The sequence below is a fragment of the Stegostoma tigrinum genome, chromosome 1, assembly GCF_030684315.1.
Source record: "Stegostoma tigrinum isolate sSteTig4 chromosome 1, sSteTig4.hap1, whole genome shotgun sequence".
NCBI classification, from domain to species: Eukaryota; Metazoa; Chordata; class Chondrichthyes; order Orectolobiformes; family Stegostomatidae; genus Stegostoma; species Stegostoma tigrinum.
In genome coordinates, this window is record NC_081354.1 from 99,107,440 (window position 1) to 99,119,842 (window position 12,403).

Genomic DNA, 12,403 nt, shown 5'->3' on the forward strand with positions numbered 1-12,403 from the left:
AAAATGAGATATAGCGTGATATGATACACAGCCACACAGATCATGTAGACACAATGTGCCAAATGGCGGCATCCTTATTGCAACAATTCTTTGAGGAAAAATAGAAGTTTGACTCTGGGTCTGAACTAAATTTAGTTATTCTTCAATTGGAAGATCTTGGTAGAGATTAGAGTTGCTGGATTGGAAAGTGGGGAACCACTTCTGTTCACATTTGAATGATTGCTTTTTGAAACTGCATGCGCGTTAGAGTCAGATCAGGACTGGCTCTAGCTCATCTGTAATGTGTCCCATGGTCAAGTTGCTTGTTAGTGTTTGTTGGCTCCTGTACAGTTAATAAATGTCCAGTGGATGAGATTAGCATCCTGATTGTTCTAATAGAAGCAGCAATGATTTTTATTTATGAACCACTTTTACTGTAGAAAAACATTTCAGGATGCTTCACAAGAAAATGATCAATAGAATTTGATGCTGAACCACATAAGGAAATATTAGAATAGGGGACAAAAAGCTTTGTCAAGAAAGTAGGTTTTACCGAGTGTCTTTGAGGATGAAAGAGTTATAAAGAGGGTTAGGGAGAAAGTTCCAGAGCTGAAAGTCTCAGGGCTTGTAGGCACAGTTAAAATCAGGCATGTTCAAAAGTCCAGAATTGGAGCAGTGCTGTATCTTTGAGGGTTGGAGGGCTGAGGAAGGGGGCAGAGGGTTTGGGGACATTGCTGTCCAAGGTGACTTGAAAACCAGGATGAAAATTCTAACATCAAAACAGTGCTTTACTGGGGATGAAATGTTGGTCAGTGAGAATGCATAATTGTTGAACAGGCTTTGGTGCAAGTTAAGACATAGACATAAGAGTTTTGGATAACTTCAAATTTACAGAGATAGAAAGTGAGAGACTGGCTAAAAGTGCATAGGAACAGTCAGGACCTAATAAAGTCATGAAGGATGGTGAAGCAGCAAATGAGCTAAGTCAAGGGTAGCGATGGGTGCTGTGACAGGGATATAGCATCATTATGCCAATGATATAGTCTGAAACTTATCGTAGAGTAAAATATGGCACAGGCTGGTTCTGGATCAGACATTTGCCCAGGACAAGATTTGAAATAGTGTTTATGTAACTGTGGCTGGGACTGAATGCTGCCCCCAACAATTAGTTGGAAATATTCAAATTAAAATTCAAAAAGATCTTTATTAGGTACTGCTTGAGAGATCCACCTATAAACAGACAGTAGGTATCACAGATGGCATGTAGTTATGAACTAATAAATAGGTATGTGAGAGGAAGCAGAGGCTATTTGGAATGAGGGCTAGGCTGCAATAGTAGGAGTTACTGAGTGATGCCCCAGAGGCCTGTTCTGAGATCCATTCTATTCCAGACAAATATAACAACATAAATGTAAATGAATTATCAATATATGGTAGATAGATTTGTAGATACCTGAAACATTCAAGTTGAAAGTCATTCTAACTCAGACATCAGCCATGATCTTACAGTGACATCAAAACAGGCTGGTTTGTTCTACATAAAGAGGTGAAGGATACTGCCTATGTTGAAAGTAAAACTAGGAGGCATTTATCATCCTGTATAGAAATTTGATGGGTTGCTGGTTAATTTTTATTTGCTGATTGCTCAGTGATTCTACATGACGTGCCAATAACTGAAGAAATTTGCATGCTGGATTCACATAGAAATAACAGTATCCTATACTAGACAACAAAGTGTGAAGCTGGATGAACACAGCAGGCCAAGCAGCATCTCAGGAGCACAAAAGCTGACATTTCGGGCCTAGACCCTTCATCAGAGGGGGATGGGGAGAGGGTTCTGGAATAAATAGGGAGAGAGGGGGAGGCGGACCAAAGATGGAGAGAAAAGAAGATAGGTGGAGAGGAGAGTATAGTTGGGGAGGTAGGGAGGGGATAGGTCAGTCCATGGAAGACGGACAGGTCAAGGAGGTGGGAGGAGGTTAGTAGGTAGGAAATGGAGGTGTGGCTCGAGGTGGGAGGAAGGGAAAGATGAGAGGAAGAACAGGTTAGGGAGGTGGGGACAGGCTGGGCTGGTTTTGGGATGTAGTGGGGGAAGGGGAGATTTTGAAGCTGGTGAAGTCCACATTGATACCATTGGGCTGCAGGGTTCCCAAGCGGAATATGAGTTGCTGTTCCTGCAACCTTTGGGTGGCATCATTGTGGCACTGCAGGAGGCCCATGATGGACATGTTGTCTGAGGAATGGGAGGGGGAGTTGAAATGGTTTGTGACTGGGATTCCTCAGACAACATGTCCATCATGGGCCTCCTGCAGTACCACAAAGATGCCACCCGAAGGTTGCAGGAACAGCAACTCATATTCCGCTTGGGAACCCTGCAGCCCAATGGTATCAATGTGGACTTCACAAGCTTCAAAATCTCCCAGTCCCCCACTGCATCCCAAAACCAGCTCAGCCTGTCCCCACCTCCCTAACCTGTTCTTCCTCTCACCTTTCCCTTCCTCCCACCTCAAGCCGTACCTCCATTTCCTACCTACTAACCTCATCCCGCCTCCCTGGACTGACCTATCCCCTCCCTACCTCCCCATCTATACTCTCCTCTCCACCTATCTTCTTTTCTCTCCATCTTTGGTCCGCCTTCCCCTCTCTCCCTATTTATTCCAGAACCCTCTCCCCATCCCCCTCTCTGATGAAGGGTCTAGGCCCGAAACATCAGCTTATGTGCTCCTGAGATGCTGCTGGACCTGCTGTGTTCATCCAACTTCACACTTTGTTATCTTGGATTCTCCAGCATCTGCAGTTCCCATTATTTCCGTATCCTATACTATTTTGCAGAGACAAAATTAGGCACTGAGATATACTGAAATACTTAGTTGAGACCCACTTATGATTAAAGAAGTAGATTTGAGTGAGTTTTGAAGATGAAGATGGGGTGGCAAGGTTGTGAGCTTTTAGAAGAGATTAGCAAGAAAAGGGCTAATAAATCTGATTGCTGTTTTGAAAGAGTGCTAATTAAAATCTACAAGAGACTGGAAACAGAAGCATATAAGGCTGATGAAGTTTCACACGTAAGGTGGATGAAATAACTGCACCGAGGCTGGTATCCTGTCATCAAGTCACCCTTTCTTTACATGTGCACAATATATGGGCTCTGCCCAGCCAGCTCAAAGACAGAGTCGTCTTGTTCTATCGACTGAGTGTCTTGTTTATATCTGTCAGCCAGGGCTCCCTGATTGGGGTTGTTTACCTGGGATGGGGATGCTAACCTGGGTCAGTCAGAGATGGCATAGTCAATGAGATCCACGTGACCCTCACTCCAATCTATAAGTTGTGAAAGGAGGTGGAGATTGAATTCTAAATATTAATGTTGATGGAGGTAGAGGCAGACAGTGAAAGTGATGGATGAGCAGTGTTTAATTCAGGAAGGGAATGGGTGGCAGAGTTCAACAAGACTTGAAATTTATGCAAAATGCAGGACAGGAGAATTTGAATCTAGAATTCGTGAAGGTGTGATCAGAGCTTTCACAATGGGACACATGGTAAGAATGGAGGTTGTCAAAGGATATGCCTTCATTTTCAAAACAGAAATTCATACATCCAAATGGAGAGTCATCAAAATGGTATCTGCACTTCAATTTGCATTCTTTCTGAGTTAATTAACATGTCAAGCAATGTCTAGGAACTTGAGCAACGTAAGTTCCTCCAAACAAATTAACACTTTCCTAAATAAAGCAATATGTTTTGGCTTTGGAGCAATGCAAATCAAATATGCATGATGTGATTATTGATGCAGTAATTAAAAACATTAAAGAAATATCTAATGTTATGATAGCAATAATCCAGATACCCAAAGAGATCAAAATAGAATTAAAATGAGAGAAAGGTAATAATGAAGACAGCAATTTAGTACTGATGTTTCACATTGTATGTTACTTGATGCCCTTTTGCACGAGGAACAAAGCAGTTAAGCCACAAATGCAGAAAGGAGAAGTTTAAGTTTCAGTGATGGTGCTTGTATTCTCAGGCTTCATTGCAAAACAGTTTTCATCTCCCTGCAACCTTGAAGTTTTACATCTGTGGAATCAAGATAGTAACTCTTCTCTGCACTTGAGGCTCCCATCCTAGGTATAGCAGCTGAAGCTGTTCCCTTGATAACCAAGGTCAGAGCAGCTCCTGCTTTCTCTCATTGTTAGATTGTGGCATTGTTAGATTATAATGAATATTTAAGCTTTTGCCATCAGATAATGTACTCTTTTCAAATTGTGATTATCAGCAGTAGCTTGCATTTGTTTAGCATACTTTAATGTAGAAACCAATCCCAAGGATGCCAACAGAGGCAATAATTAGACATTGACCCAAAGAAGGAGATGTGCTGACCAAAGGATTGGCCAAAGGGAGAGAAATCTAGGACAATGTTCAAGTCGAAAAGTTGTTAGAGGTGGCACGATGGCTCAGTGATTAGCACTGCTGCCTCACAGTGCCAGGGATCTGGGTTACATTCCATTCTTGGGCATCTGTCCATGTGGCATTTGCACGTTCTCCCCGTGTCTGTGTTGGTTTCCTCCAGGTGCTCTGATTTCCTCCCACAGTCCAAAGCTGTGCAGGCTGGGTGGATCGGCCGTGCTAAATTGCCCATCGTGTTCAGGGGTGTGTAGATTTGTGGGTAATAGGGGATGGGTGGGATGCTCTGAGGCTCAGTGTGGACTTGTTGGGCCAAAGGGCCTGTTTCCACACTTGGGACTCTATGGAAGTGGAGAGATGGATTTTGTAAGGCAAGTTCACAGTGACTAAGTGACTGAAAGCACAGCTGTTGATAATTATGGTGCATGAGAGACCAGAATTTCGTAGAAAGCTTATAGGCTATTAAGTGAAGTGAGACTTTGAAAAGATTTAACCAGTGGAAGGAACATGATTTTAAATTTCAGTTGTTCTGGAAGTGGGAGTCAATGTAGGCCACTTGGTATTGAGGAAGGACAAGTTTAGCTCAACTACAGGACATGGTGTTGGGTAGAAGGGCAGGATTAGATTATCAAATATGGCAATAACAAAGTTGTGAATGGAGTTTTCCAGTAGATGGGCTGAAATAAGACTGCAAGTAGTTCAATTAGCAGTCAGGAAGGTGAATGCAATGTTAGCATTCATTTCGAGGGGGGCTAGAGTACAAGAGCAGGATGTGCTGCTGAAGCTGTGTCAGGCTTTGGTCAGAGAACATTTAGAATATTGTGAGCAGCTTTGGGACCCTGTTGCTAAAGAAGGATGTATTGGCCTTGGAGGGTATCGAGGATGATCCTGGGGATGAAGGGAGTGTCTTATGAGGAGTGATTTTGGATGCTAGGTCTGTACTCGATGAAATTTAGAAAGATGAGGAAGATCTGATTGAAACTTACAGAATACTGAGAGGCCTGGATAGAATGGATGTAGAGAAGATATTTTCACTAGTAGGAAAGTCTAGGACCTAAGGGCATAGCCTCAGAGTGAAGGGATTTCCCTTCAGAACTGAAGTGAGGAGGAATGTCTTCAGCCAGAGAACGGTGAATTTGCAGAACTCATTGACAGAGAAGGCTGTGGAAGCAAAGCCATTGAGACTTGGACAGTGATAGAGATAAATGAGTTCTTTATTAATAAGGGAAATCGAGGGTTTGGGGAGAAAGCAAGGGAATGGAGTTGAGAAACATATCAGCCATGATTGAATGGTAGAGCACACCTGATGGGCTGAATGGTATGATTCTGTTTCTATGTCTTATGATTTAATATAATCGTAGTGAAAGTAGGTGTCTTTCTGATGTTCAGTATCCTGAGATTACAAATAGTTTGGGCTCATCCTAAGACAACAGTTAGGAAGGAGAGTTGAAATTACTGTTAGAAGAGCCAAAGATGTAGAACTGAATGATATTTTTAGCAAGGGAGAACATTTAGATGAGAATGCAGGGTGGGATAGGGGTGGTCTCCAAGGGTAAATCCTTGGTGGATTTTGGGGATAGCTGAAGGAAGGTGAGTTGAATGTTTCCAATTTCCCTTTATTTCTTAATTTCGCTCCTCAGTAGCCTACCTTTCAGTTTGAGATATCAGCCCTTTGTCCCACCCACCGCTGAACAGGTTACTGAAAAATAACCAAAGATAGTCAGTTTTTTGCTGCATTCACTAGCATTCAGGAAAGGTGAGAGGGGATCTGATTCAAAAGTATCGTATTCTCACAGGACTGGACAGATCAGATACAGTGACAGTGTCTTCTGTGGTTGAGGCGTCTGCAACCGGAGAAAGGAGTCTCAGGATGTTAGGTGGATCATTTAGCAATGAGATGAGGAAATATTTCTTCACTGAAATGGCAGCAAACCCTTGAAATTCTCTACTACAGAAGGTGTGGAAACTGAGTCACTGAGTATAGTCAAGGAAGACGTTGGCAATTTTTTAAATATTAAAGGCATGAACGGTATGGCGAGAAAGCACCATGAGATAGAGGATCATCCATGATCCAACTGAGTGGTTGACCAGCTCAAAGGGTTGAATGGTTTATTCCTGCTCATAGTTTCAATGTTTCTATGGTCAGGAATTGCCCACCAGAGGAACTTGTTTCTCTCTCTACCTAATCAAATCCTTTAATGATTTTAAATACCTCGATTAAATCATTCCTCAACTTTCTAAATTCAAAAGAATACAAACTTAGTTTATGCAATCTGTATTCAAAATTTTATCTGTTAACTCTAATATCACTGGAATGAATCTGTATAGTTCCAGGGTGAGAGTTATCTAAACCAGTTGAATGCTAGATATGCTCATATTTACAAGCTCTGGACTTGAGGGAGTGAAGATAAGGGGAACAAATGATACAGACATAGAATCAAAAGTTAAGATGAGGGAATGTTGAACAACTTGAAGTAATGTGGTGAATGGAGAGCACCTAGCCTACATAATTAGGAGTTTGAAAGTGCCAATGGAAATAAATTGGAGAAGAATTTTGTTTATGAAACAGGTTCAGATAGAAGTTGGTTTAAAAGGGAGATTTGGATGATGAACAATTTAAGGAAGTGGTAGGACAATTTGCTTGTGACTTATGACTATATAGGTATGATGTCAGAGGAAACATCTAAGTCAAAGGGGTAATGGAGAGCCAATGTGCAGAGAGACCAAAGAAGCAGAGTGAATTCAGCAAGGGGAGTTGAGTTGAAGCTTCAAATCATACCAGATAAGAATTTGCTGAATCAAGAGGCTAGAGAAAATGAGGGCATGAAACTTTGCTGCAAAAGAAAATGAGGACAAATATCTCAGTGAGAAATGGAATGGAGGTGTGGATATGATGGACATTTAGGATTTTAAGGGGAGCTGAGAGGGGGTTATATTTGGTCTCTAAGCTGTCCTTGGAGTAATGGCATAAGGGTACAATGGTACTCAATATTGTCTAGCCAGATCTAGTGAGGGATAGCTAAATGAGTTATTTACCAGATAATCTTAAGTCTGTGTCAGAAGACTTGGAGGATTGAAGAAGCAGGTCATAGCAAGGCTAGAAATTGGTATGTGGGAGAGAATAAAGGATTTGGTGCAGACAAAGACATTAGAAAGAAGTAAATCAACAACTGCAGAAGTATTATGATGAGTGGAAAGCCAAAGGCTCAGTAATGTGGAGTTTAAAAGTGTGGTTGTAAATAAGTTGTGTGAGAAGCTTACCCAGACTTATATTCTGTAGTTATTCTTAAATTTTTGATTTAAAGGTTATGATCCCAATGGAGACTGAATTCTTAAAATGAATTTCTTCGCAGCTGACTTAAATAAGAATTTTTATATTAAGACTTTTACTGTAATAAATTAAAAACAACGTAAACAAAACACCACTTAATCTAAAGAAATGGTACTTTTCCATTAAATAATTCATACAGCCAAGATATGTTTCATTCCTTTCACCGTGCATGACACCTCTCACAGCTATACAGCAATAAGGGAATAAGTCCCAAGCTATTCCTAGTTTTCCAACAGGCCTACCAAGACAGGTCAAATTTTCCAGTGCCCTTTCAAAGATAGTCTATTCTGTCTAAGTATCACATATTTGACTTCCATCAGCAAGGATCACGTCTTATCCCCGGAATCTTTAAGAGTCCTGCCTATTCTTTCACTTTTTGAACAGAGAACCAGTTCTTATCAAGTTTGCTTAGTTGTCAATGTAAAAGCAATCTTTCCTTGCTCTTCATAGTAGGGGCATTTTCTCTCTCCAGTTGCCTCTGTGTCTTCGAATTTAAGAGTTATAAAGTCATTGAGTCGTATAGCATGGAAACAACCTTTCAGACTCAAATAGTTCATGCTGCCCATGTTCCCAAATTAAACTAATCCCACTTGCCAGCATTTGGCCCATATCTCTCCCAGTCTTTACTATTCATGGACTTATCCAAATGTCTTTTAAATATTGTAACTGCACCTGCATCCATCACTTCCTCTGGCAGCTCATTCCACACATGAGCCGCACTCTAAGTACAAAAGTTGCCCCTCAAGTCCATTTTAAAAGTTTCTCCTCTCACCTCAAAAATATGCCCCTAGTTTTGAACTCCCCCACCCTAGTGAAAAATCCCTTACTATTTACCTTATCTATGCCCTTCATGATTTTATAAACCTCTGAGGTCACCCTTCAACCTCCTACATGCCAGTGAAAAATGTCCAAGCCTATTTTTATAACTCAAACCTCCTATTCCCAGCAACATCTTAGTAAATCTTTACTGGGCCCTCTCTGATTAAATAATGTGCGCTTGATTTTCAAGAGATTTCAGTTAGACAACCAAAACACATCACTATCTCTGGGCAGAGGTTTAGCATGGCCGTCATCACCCTATCCAGAATATTCGGTATCACCTCAAGGTAAAAGAGACCTCTTAAAACATAACTGTTTTGAAAAGCTCTGCATTTTTAACAATGTAGTAAAAAATTTAAAATGGGAATATAAAATAAATACAGATGCATGACTTCTAAACAGAGGTTGAAACTGGCATACTGTGGTTCAGTTATTATGTCCACTAATATTGTTTCAACTGATGACATCATTTCATCATGACCTGCTTGTATATTGTTGAGGGAAGAATGTTATTCAGTAATGTTACCAGAAAAGCACTTAAACAGAAAGAAGCAATTAATTTTAACAAATCTGGTACTATTTTTGCCATATTTAATAGATACATGAGCACTTTGCAATTAAACCTTTATTTATTCAAGTTGCTTATAAGATTTATTGGACAACAGTTTTTTATTACATTTATTGTTTTAAAAGAAAATTGAGTTTTTTTATTCTTTCCTGAGATGAAACCATTGTTCACTAGGCCAGCATTTACTGCCCTTCACTAGTTGTTCTTGAGAATGTGATAGTGAGCTGTCTTTTAGAACACATTGCCATCCAGGTTCACCTATTAGGTGTGCTTCCAGAATTTTGACTCAGTAATAGTGAGGGTTCTGGTCCAAACTTTATATCTGCAAGTGTGATTTGATTAACCATAAGACAAGAAGATCCACTTACAGTATAGGTTTCAGTCCCAGTGTAAATATGGTTTCAAATAGGAACTGCAGAGGAAACCGAAACTCATTGGAAGATGAATGTGAATGAATGGAATAAAGTGTCTCCCAGTCAGGTCACAACTAAGAAATGTTATTAAAGGGTTTATAAAAATGAATAAATCGAGAGGTTTCTTTGATTATTTATCAATACATAATATATAATGGTATCCTGAATAAATATAATAAAATTATTACTTTTTTATGAGACACAAAAAATTAACATGGAGATGCAGCATATAATCAAGAAAGGTAATGGATTGCACCCCTTCATTACCTGAGAAATTGAACATAAATATAATGATATTATGTTTCAGTTATATAGAGTACTGGTGAGAACACATCTCAAATACTATGTACAGTTTCGGCTCCTTATTTAAAGGAGGAAATATGAGAGAGGCAGTTTACTTCATTTACACATGGAATGAATACATTATCTTATGAGGAAAGGTAGGATAGTCTGGGTTTGATTCCACTGGAGTTTAAAACAGTAAGGGGTGACATTGATTGAAATGTATAAGATCCTGAATGGTAGAATCAGTATAGTGTGGAAGGAGGCTATTCAGCCCATCAAGTCCAAAGACCATCCCACCTAGACCCATCCATCTACTCTATCCCTGCCAAGCATTTCCTTGGCTAATCAACCTCAGAAACTCATTGTCTCAGAAGGTTTTGGAGGCAGGTGCATTATATATTTAGGTAGACATAGGTAGATTCTTGTTGGGGATGGGAATAAAATGCTACTGAGGATAGATGGGAATGTGGAATTCCAACCACACAATCTTATTGAAGTTCAGGCTGAAGGTGCAAAATGACCTGATAATGCTCCTATTTCATATGGTCTTATATATGTTGTTTTGTTTATAATTTGGAGAAAACACAAAAATCTTTTCATCTTGCACTCATCAGGGCAACTTGTAAGAATATCAATTCAAGGAGAAAACAAGATTTATACTGATAATTGACAGTTAACTGTCAGTCTTTATTTAAATTTTAAACCAAACAGGCAACCAAGGCAATCTGAGTCAATCTGACTGATTTAAAATTTAAACAAACCTACAAGTTAGCTGTCAATCATTATTAATTGATTCATTCTCTCAGGCACACCTTTACCAATCAAAGATCACTGGCTAAACAATCAGCACTCTCCTCTCATGCAGTATAAATATTGGTTTGCCCTTTGAACAGGTATTCCTGTGAATTGACTGGATGATGAAAAGCTTTGAAAAAAATGTATATTTTTTCATCAGTTCTCAAATTTAGCATTATTTGCTGGAAAATATTTTGCATGCTTGTTTGTTAATTAAGGGTGGAGAATGGTTTCAACAGGAACAGAAAGAATAGAAGGCAACAAATATCCATTCTTTTTAAATATTTTGGATAAAGTACTCTGAGAGAGCACAGATTTAAACTCAGCTGCAAAAGTATCAAATGTGATGTGAGGAAAAGCTTTTCATGCAATCAGTGGTGCAAGTCTGAAATGCACTGCCTGGATGTCTAGTGTTGGCAGGTATAATTGAGGAATTTAAGAGGGTATTGGATGATCACTTGAATTGAAACAATTTGCATGGATATCAGGAAAATGTAGATGAATGGCACCCTGTGATAATTTTCATTTGGAGAGCTACAATAGACATGACAGGTCAAATTGCCACCTTCTGCCTTCTCCACATGTCTGAATCTGAGGTGGAAGCACATCAGTGTTTTGTTTTGTAATCAAGCTTTTGACACTGCTATAAAATGAACAATTAATAATGACAGAAAAGGATGGATAAAATGCTATAATATTTAGACTTCCTAATTAAACCCAGATTAATAGCTTACAGTTCTAGTGATTGTTTATATTTTAATCAGTAACCAATGTATATTGTAGTCATTAAAAAGTATCACTACTTAAGGTCACTGTACCTTTCTGTGACATTTACAGTCTAGTTCATGAATTTAAAGAATCAGCTCGCCTGAACATTCTCGTTAATTTCATCTAGATATACATGTAAATCAACAAAAGCAGATCGATCCCTGTTTATATGGTGTTTTATGGATAAAGTTGTGTTCCATGCTTTTGTCTCTGTCTTAAAGATTTGTGAGATATACCATAGATTTGAACAAATAATGGGTAACATAAATTTAATCAAGCCTAACATGATGTGCAGAATGAGGAAATGCTATGTTTTCAGAAGTGCCATTTTTTGAGTGATGCATTAATTCAAAATCTTGCCTAGCAGAACAAATTGATGAATCTGATATCACAGCACTATGCAAAGTGGAACAGGGGGTACATTGATTTCTCAGCCATTTACATGATTTACAGTGGGTTTTCACAATTCTAAATCTTTACATGTCACTGGCCAGACTCAGCTGGAGTACTGTGTCCAATCTGGGTGCCACACCTTATAAATATTTCAAGTGTTAGAAAGGATGCCGAAATGTGCCAGAATTGATACTTGGAAGGAGAGACTCCAACTATGTGGAGAGACAGGAAAGATTTAATACAGCTGTTTAAAACTGAGGGTTTCAGGTATAATAAATAATTTGCACCTTATTTTATTTTGGGTGAGTTAGAGACTTGCAGAATCAGAAAGGAGATGAGTTCTTTAATGTAGTGAATTGCTTTGCTATGTATATTCTGAAGAGGTTTTGAGCACTGACTTAATTTACAACTTTTAAAATAGAAGTGTATAGATACTGTAAAAAGAAACATTTTCATTTCCTTGGAAGGTATTAAAGGAGTGGTTATAGTTGGATGAGGTTATGATCCAGTTAGGGACCATTAACATTTAAAAATAAATTCAAATAGCTTGTTTTACCAATAGAACTATGTCACAAGTTTTCTCTTTTCTTCACAGAAGAGATTTTATTATGTATAAAGTAAATGAACAAAGCAAGCATTTTTAACTTCAAAGTT